The sequence below is a fragment of the Morone saxatilis genome, unplaced genomic scaffold (assembly GCF_004916995.1).
Source record: "Morone saxatilis isolate NCDOM2014 unplaced genomic scaffold, NCSU_SB_2.0 Contig20, whole genome shotgun sequence".
Taxonomy (NCBI): Eukaryota; Metazoa; Chordata; class Actinopteri; family Moronidae; genus Morone; species Morone saxatilis.
Genome location: NW_023339763.1, coordinates 14332737 through 14340764, shown reverse-complemented (window position 1 = coordinate 14340764; position 8028 = coordinate 14332737). Strand labels below are relative to the sequence as shown.

Genomic DNA, 8028 nt, shown 5'->3' with positions numbered 1-8028 from the left:
CGCCATTAAGTTGTAAAACCTGGATCTTTTCCAGAGTGAATGATTTGGGAAGATTGAAAAAGATAGTGATTCCCCGCTGGGGTTTCATCCATATTCATAAGGTACATACTTTAACTTCACAAATAACACACCTGGTTAAATTCACATGCAAAATACAGTACAAGGGACAAAATGTTGTTGCTAATTCAGATGATTATCAAATATGACGTTCTGATAATTAAAGATAAAAGCATGTGTGTCTGTCTGTGATTACTCCTGCATGTATGTGTGTTTTGTTAGTCGGCTGTTACTCTATCCTTTTACCCTTGCTTTCTTCTGACCTTCCACCAGTGCTCCTGCTCATTATTGTGTTGCTCTAATCTGGAGGGGACAGGACTGGGTGCAGAAGTGTATTTATCTTCCTGCACAAATAGGACCTCTTTCCGTCTGGTCCCTGCTCAGCTTGTTGTTGAAAGATAGTGAGCAGCGTAAAGCAAGCTTCAGTGTGTGCGCATGTGTGTGTATGTGTGGGTGCATGTGTGTGTGTGCACGGGTGAACCGAGATGTGTCCCAGCTGGCCCACAGACCAGCACACTCACCATCACCTCACTGCAGCAAATGCAGAAAAAAGAGGAATATATCTCCCTTGTGATATTGATACCCCTTAACTCCTCGGGTGTTTTACCCTAAATGAGAAAGCAACATTCCTCACAGAGGTCTGTTGTACTTGTAAAAGCTAGAAAGATCAGTGTTACAGAAAGTCCCTGTAGTGTGAGCCCTGTAACCCCATTTCCGCTTTTTCTCCATCACATCTGTTGGGATGTGTACTTTTGCTACTCATTGTCTAGGCATGTTTCTTTTCATTCCCTTGTTGTCTCCATGACATTAGGCTTGCAAGCAGGCAGTTATCATACTGCAAATGGCCATGGGCCAGGAAACCACTGTAGGCAAGCTAGTATTACAAAACAACACAAAATGTACCATGAAAAATAATACAAGGGATGGCTTCTCTTTTTATCCTGTCAAAACTCTGTAATAATGCCATTCTAATAAATACTATTGGCTGTTTGGCCTCGGTTTGTGCTCTGGTCAACAAGTTGAGAGTAACCTATCCTCCCCTGTCTTTATCCACAAAAACAACATCTTTTTGAGCAACAATTAATACTCTGTTGGCTAAAACGCAACTATTAGATTTTAGGCTAAAGCTTTAGTATTGCTCCTCCATCACTAAGCTGCTCATACAGACGGTGGCTTGCCTATTTAGAGCTATTACAGCTTCAGCTAGCTTTGACCTCCTTCTTAGTACTGTGGTTGTCAGTCACTGGTGCACTTGGCGATGGAATTAACTGCTTCTAGAGGGGTGGAGAGGGTTTTGTGGGCCTGTGTGCAGTCATCTTGTCGCTCTGAGATGACCCAACCACAGTCCTGGCTTCCTGTCAGCCATGTCTGGCTTGCCAGAGCACAGTGTGAGGCCATCCTGGCACCGTAAACCGGGGCCACCCTCTTGCCCACTTATCAAGCATCACTCAATTTGAGACCGCCTTGATCTAGGCTTATGCCGCCAAAGCATGATCTAAGCTTACACATGCGTAGTGGCCTGTTTTCCAGGAAAAGCCTACATTGGTGAAAAACAAACAAAGAGATAAGACAGACTCTTGATAAGCCCAAGCTCAACCACGAGAGGCAAAAGCAGAAATGCAAATGATCTGACCAAGGAGCTGGTTTCACTCTGTGTGAAACTCTTCACAGTGTCCTCATTGTGACATGTTTGTGCTGCTCTAAAAGCACATTCTGGAGATAAAGGACAAGTGCAGAGCGCAAAAGGAATTTGATTTGATGCGAAGAATGCAAAGCAGAGAACGGATGCCTGAATGTTTTTGAAGGGGGGCAGTTGCTGATAAGAGCACAACCTTCCCGTGTTTTCCCTTGTGTCAATTTACATTTCTGCAGTTTAAAGTTGATTTTAACAACATATGAAATGTTAATTGATAGACTGATTTACAGCAAAGTGACATTTGTGATTTAAGTCCACAATTCAAATGTTTGCAATCATGGTTAAAAAAATAAAATTTAAAAAAAAGTGAGGGTTGGGGAGTCATTTAAATCTTTCCTGAGATCAAGATAATAAATACTATGTCATTGTGTCCAAGTGTGCATGTCCAGACAATGCAAATGATAACATTGATACTGTACACTGACTTTTTAAGACTCATTCATTTAAGGGATTTTTATTCACATTTCTTCACTCTTTCGAAGTGATCTTATGCAGTGATGCCAAAAGATTTGTCATTTGGTTTTAGTGTGTGTTATGTTGTGATTCAGAGGTAGGGTCTTAAAAAGTATACTTTTATACAGGGAAACGGTTTGTATTATGTACACTATGAGTGGAAAACAGGTTTTTGAACGCATCAATGACCCATGTGCTTCTTCTATTTACATGTGGATGCACCTGTGTGTTTGTATGCGTATGCGTATGTGCGTGTTTGAGGGGGTATGTTTGTATTTGAGTGTGACAGTGTATACTTTGTCAGCCCAAGGACACTTAGATTGAGTGTGTGTTGTTCTATCTGGTGAGAGCACACATATGTGTTTGCATGAAGACCTGGTTCTATGTGGGTGTGTGTTTGATAAACTGTGAGAGCATGTGGGAGATTGTTTGTCTATTCATCTGGGTGAGAGCAAGAGAGAAAGAGCAGAATGAGGAGGTGGAAGAGATCTGCTTCCAGCCTCCTATCTTCAAGTCAATCTGCTCACAGTCGCACAGACCTCTTTATCTCTCCCTTAGACAGAAGGGAGGGAGACAGGCAGAGAGAGACAGACAGACTTGGAAAAATATGTTTTAAAAGAGGGAAAAATACAGAGAGAGAGAGAGAGAGAAATAGAGAGAGAGATTCAATCAGGCAGCCTTAAGAAGAGCGGATTTTTGTTTAAGAGGATCATCAAAGTCATGCTCAGACAGCATCTGTCATTAAAAATATTTATGCTATTTCAGTTTCACCCCAATAAGCTATTATTGTTCAATTGAGAGGCTCTTTGTTAAAAGCGAAGAACGATTTATAGACAGAGAGGATGTAGCACATGTACTTTGATAGAAATTTTTATCACCAGTGTTATCAGCGAGAAGAGAAATTATTTTACAGTGTTCGGTGCTTTAACCACAGTGGAAGTTGAGTGGCAATTGACATCCTCTACAGCTTCTTTTTCACACTACACTGTGTCCTCACACACATGCAATACATACAGTGGACACAAACTTTGTCTCTCACTCTCTCTGTCTCACACACATTACTGCACACTTCATCACGTAACCATGACTGATGCCAAAAAGAGGTGTCAATTTTCAGTCATGAAGCTGAAAAGCACACAATTGTATCTCAGCGTGGGTGTGTCTGTCTGTCTGCCTGCAGAACAAGCATGAAGAGCAAAAAAATTTACAAAAATAAATCAACCTCGGGTAATTGTAGGTCTGACACAAATGTATTGCTGTCATGTCATTTACAGGGCAGCTCTGGCAGTTGTCCAGTTAAGGAAGACGATCAGTAAGAGTTTGAAGACACAGAGATCACATCTGGCAACAGGGCTGTGTGTGTGTGTGTGTATGTGCGAGGCTGCCGTGGTGCTGGCCTGTTATTGCAGTATCATGCCCCATTGGCTGATGAGTTGCTATGCTCATCTCTTGTTCCTCTCAGCCCCAATCAAACCTGTCACAATATGAGTCAGCATGGCCGTAAGTGGGAAAGATGCCTCTTACCATTAGATCAATCAGTTATCAGACACATCTGTCAGATTGTATCCAGTGTGGAGTCACATCTGAAGCAGAGAGAGAGAGAGAGAGAGAGAGAGAGAGGGGCACTGGTGGTGTGATGTGCTCATGAAAGCTGGATAGTGACAGATGGAGGCTGGAATAGAGCTGGAGAACTGAACAAACTGAGAGGCTAAAGAGCTGAAATCTCATTTTCTCAGTGGCCTTGAGAGTGGAGCATGCTCAGTGCTGATGTTTGTCATCTCTCCCTCTCTGAGATGCTACTGCAGTGCTTCCCAGCAGGCTTGGCACAGGCTTACTCATGGACATCTCTCTTATGGAGCGATACAGTGGCCAAGCTGCAGCTGCTCAATGGATACCTCTCTCTCTGTGTTTCTTTGTTTCGCTCTCGTTTCTCGGTTTTTGTTCCGTCTCTCCTCATCCCCCCCCCCCATCACCCTCCCCCCGTCTTACCTTTCTTTTATTTCCACCTCTCTCACTCTTCCTCCCATTGTATTTCTTACACATTATCGCCTACTTTCTCGCTTGCATCCTTTCTTGTTTCTCTCTCCCTGTCTCTCATCCTCACTCCGCCCTTCCACATCTCTCTCACATACTCTAGTTGCTACCCTTAAGACTGTGGTTACCATGGTGACAGCTATGTGCTGCGGAAGAGCTGAATCCACCCAGGATCACTTCCTTGTTTAACACTTAAATTCTTTCTCGTGGTTTCTCTTTGATTTTTAGCAGCTCTCTGTAAATGCCTGATTTTAATTCATATGTTCATTTGCTCCGTTGTAAATGAGGCAGTGGACGTGATTTCTGGTCTCTTTCTGTGATCCCGATCTGTTGCTGAGCAGAGTCATCAGTAACACTCAGATTTAGAATTTCCGTTGACCTTGGCACAAGTGACCTTGAGAAAATAGCCCCTTCCTCAGGCCTCCAGATGTCACCGGCATTGACTTGCGTCGTGTCTCCCTTTAAGGGGGCTTCACCAGCCCACCCAGTGACATAAGTCTTCAGTGTCTCGTCTGATGCTTCTCATCTTTTGCCTGTCATTCATACAGAGAGCCACTTGCACACTCACAAACAGAACATATAAACATACATGGAAAGCTGCAAGTCTGGATCAACTATATTATACTTATGCCTAATAAAATGTGTGTTTTACGCAGTCTCCATGATCTGTACTTACAACAGATACTACTGCTGGATGAGCAGGTTTTTATATCAGTTATCATGCAGCCAAACAACACACTTCAGTGCATGGTCAGCTGAGGAAGCAGATGCCTTGTTAAAAGGTGAATATCAGCAGGTGGGGCTGTTTTCTGTCATCTCATGAAGAGGACATTATTTTAACTACCAAATCTCTCTTTTATCCTCTGCTTGCCTTTCTTTTTTCTTTTCTCTTTATTCCTCCATTCCTGTTCCTCTTAGGGTTAGGATGTGCCCCCCCCCCCAACCCCCCTCCCCCACCCCCTGCCTTGCCTCACCTCTTGGAGTAAACGATGTGTTAAAAGCAGGCCTATACCCTACTTTAAGCCCCCCACACCCATATACCACTTTGTATGCGCGAAAAAGCAGACAGATGTAAACAAACATAACCTAATGGCTGTTTAAAGCCATATATGTCATAAAAAGATAAACTCTCATTGCTGGTGAAAGGGCAGGGAGTGCTGTTGAGCGGTATCCAATAGTGATGATGTTCAGGTATGCTGTTGTTTGGAGGAGCTGCTGCACTCCATCATACAAGAAAGCTGTCTCCCCTTTTCTTGGGGGCAACAAGGAGGCAGGCAGAGATGGGGGCCTGTGAAGCATTTATGAGCAGGGCATACAAAGATCCAGTCCGGAACTTTTAGGGGTTGCTTTCATATATATATATATATATTAATATTATTTTTTTTTTTTTTTTTTTTTTTGGATGTGCTCTTCAAGTCATGCTCCTCCCACACAGGCCCACTGTGCCCCTCCACCTCCAGACCCTGATCCAAAGACGGCCCACGGCTGTTGAAAAACAGCAGATGCTTTCGAGTAGACTGGAAAAAAGAGAAGGAGATTTAGATGCACACGTCCATGACCATATTTGTGTCTGGGTGTGAACAATGGAGTTCATTTCAGACTCTTGTTGTACTCTGCAAGCTCATATACAACAGCTCAACCTTGTTCAGAGCTCATCATACAATCTTGTGTAAAGAAAATCTAACCTCATTTTCTGACAGTGTGTAGTCTAGTATGACTCCCTTTCCTCTTGCTTTTTCTTGTGTATATAGATACGCTTTTTGCATAGCCATGTTTTATGTAACTCTGCAAGTGGGCCACAGTTGTGATAGTACAACTCATAAGTGTTTGCTTCCATGCAGCAAATTTTAGAATTCGTTCACTGTAAAGCAGCAAAAGTTTGCAAAACCTTTGTAGCAAGAGCTACATATTAATGTCCACACTATTCCCAAGGTTAATGTGCTCCTAATGCTCCTAATAGTATAACTCATATCTGCTACACTGCGTTACATCTTGCATCTACGCTGCATCATCCAGAAACCTGCATTTCTTTTGTGTTGACGTCGCAACTACTCACATTTCTGACACATACATAAACCGAATGCCCACCCACAGACACACAAGCCTAGGAACGAGTCTCATCTTGTTGAATTGTAGAGGAGGAAGTGACTGTTGAAGTTGTTGGAGGGGGGGGCATAAGGGCAGCTTTCTGACACACTGTAGGCCCCTGCCAGTCCTCAGTTACTTCTGCTGACAGATTTGATCACCGAGCGCAACCACTGGGAGGAGAGGAGAGAGGAAAGAGCAATTCGTTTTTCAAGTAGGAAAAGCACTACATTGGACCTGATTGGCGTGTCAAACCTTGGCCTCAATTTGACCTCTTCTTGCCCACAGATGAGGCTTATGCTATTGAGTGTGCTGACCTGTTAAGACATGACCCTTCCACTGCCCCCTTCCAATCCATGCCGCTGCTGCCTCCTCCCAAGCTACGTCAAGAATCCTCTGAGGGCTGGACTGAGACAAACCCCGGGAGGGCCCCCGCAGATGACTCATCTGCAGATTTGTATTTTTTTTTAACATGAGTTTCATTGAGAGTCACTCTTTTGTTGTTTCAACGTATTTTATTTTCTTGCCACTTAACAGAACTGTGGAGTTCAGTCAGCATGAAATTAGAAAACTTTACTTTAATATAGCAGCTTAAGATAATACTGCGATCATCATGTAGTCACATTTTGGGCTATGTCAAATGAAGATAAACAGATTAGCCACAGCGTCAAAGTTATGTTTGCATTAGATATTGTTTCACACAAATCTAAGTAAAACATCCTCTTGTGTATTAAAGTCAGGAGTTAATTTAAAGTTGACTTTTTTTCCTGGCACTTCTGGAGCCACACATGTGCCCCTGCTGGCCTTCAACTCCAGTCCTGTCCTACCTTTATCTCATTTATCTCCCCTTACCTTATTCTCTTTTATGCTTTCAACTTTCTACTGAATACATCTATAAATACCGAAAGCAAGCAACAGTAAGAAACCCACTCACTTAACAAAAAAAAAAAAGAAGAGAAAAAAAAAGTGGACATTAATGACACCTGGCTAACAACGACAGTGAAAGAAAGAGCTGCAACCACAGACATGCTGGAACTCGCCTGTAGTACTGAGAGGGCTACTAACAGACAAGATGTGTGAGGAAGGGGAGCAGCTAGGGAAGCCAAAGATGATTTTGTGTGATTTTTCAAGAAGCAGTCTGTCAAAGATAGTGATCTGATATTCGGCACCTCACACATTGCTCTCTTTTTTTACACATATCCACAGAATCTGTGCTAAGCAAATCTGAACCAGATGTGAAGTGTGTTGGGACCCCTCGACATTAACCTGGCAAGGGCAGGTCTCCGGATTATCTGGGTGGGGTCAGCAGTGCAGAGGGGACAACTTAAGTTGTCTTGCTCCACTTTTTTTATGGGTCATTAGAAAGGAGAAGATGCTCCTGAGGTTGGGGAAACAGAGTTGGTCGCAAAGTTTGGACATTGAGCTTGAATGGCCCAACTTTTTGCGTGGACTCCCTAGGACTGGGACTCTCTCCGTCCTCAGTTGTGGCTGCAGGGCCTGGAAGAGCCACTGCTTATCTGATAGATCCAGTAAGGGAACAGTTGATTGCCTTAAAGCAATGGGAAATGCCTTCCTCGCTCCCTCCCTCTTTCTTCCCTCCCTCCCTCTGTATTCTCTCAATTTTTTCCTCTTAGTTTCTTGAGCAGTGCCTCTCTACCTTTCTCTCCTTATTTTCTCCCCGCTCCCTACCTCCCTCTCCCTCC

At 43.4% G+C, this 8028-nt stretch overlaps 1 protein-coding gene across 3 annotated transcripts in view; it reads left to right on the top strand.

The window, feature by feature from the left end:
• The window catches only part of LOC118332123 (pro-neuregulin-2, membrane-bound isoform-like), a 70498-nt gene that overhangs the window by 13164 nt on the left and 49306 nt on the right, over positions 1-8028 (top strand). The window lies entirely within an intron of this gene.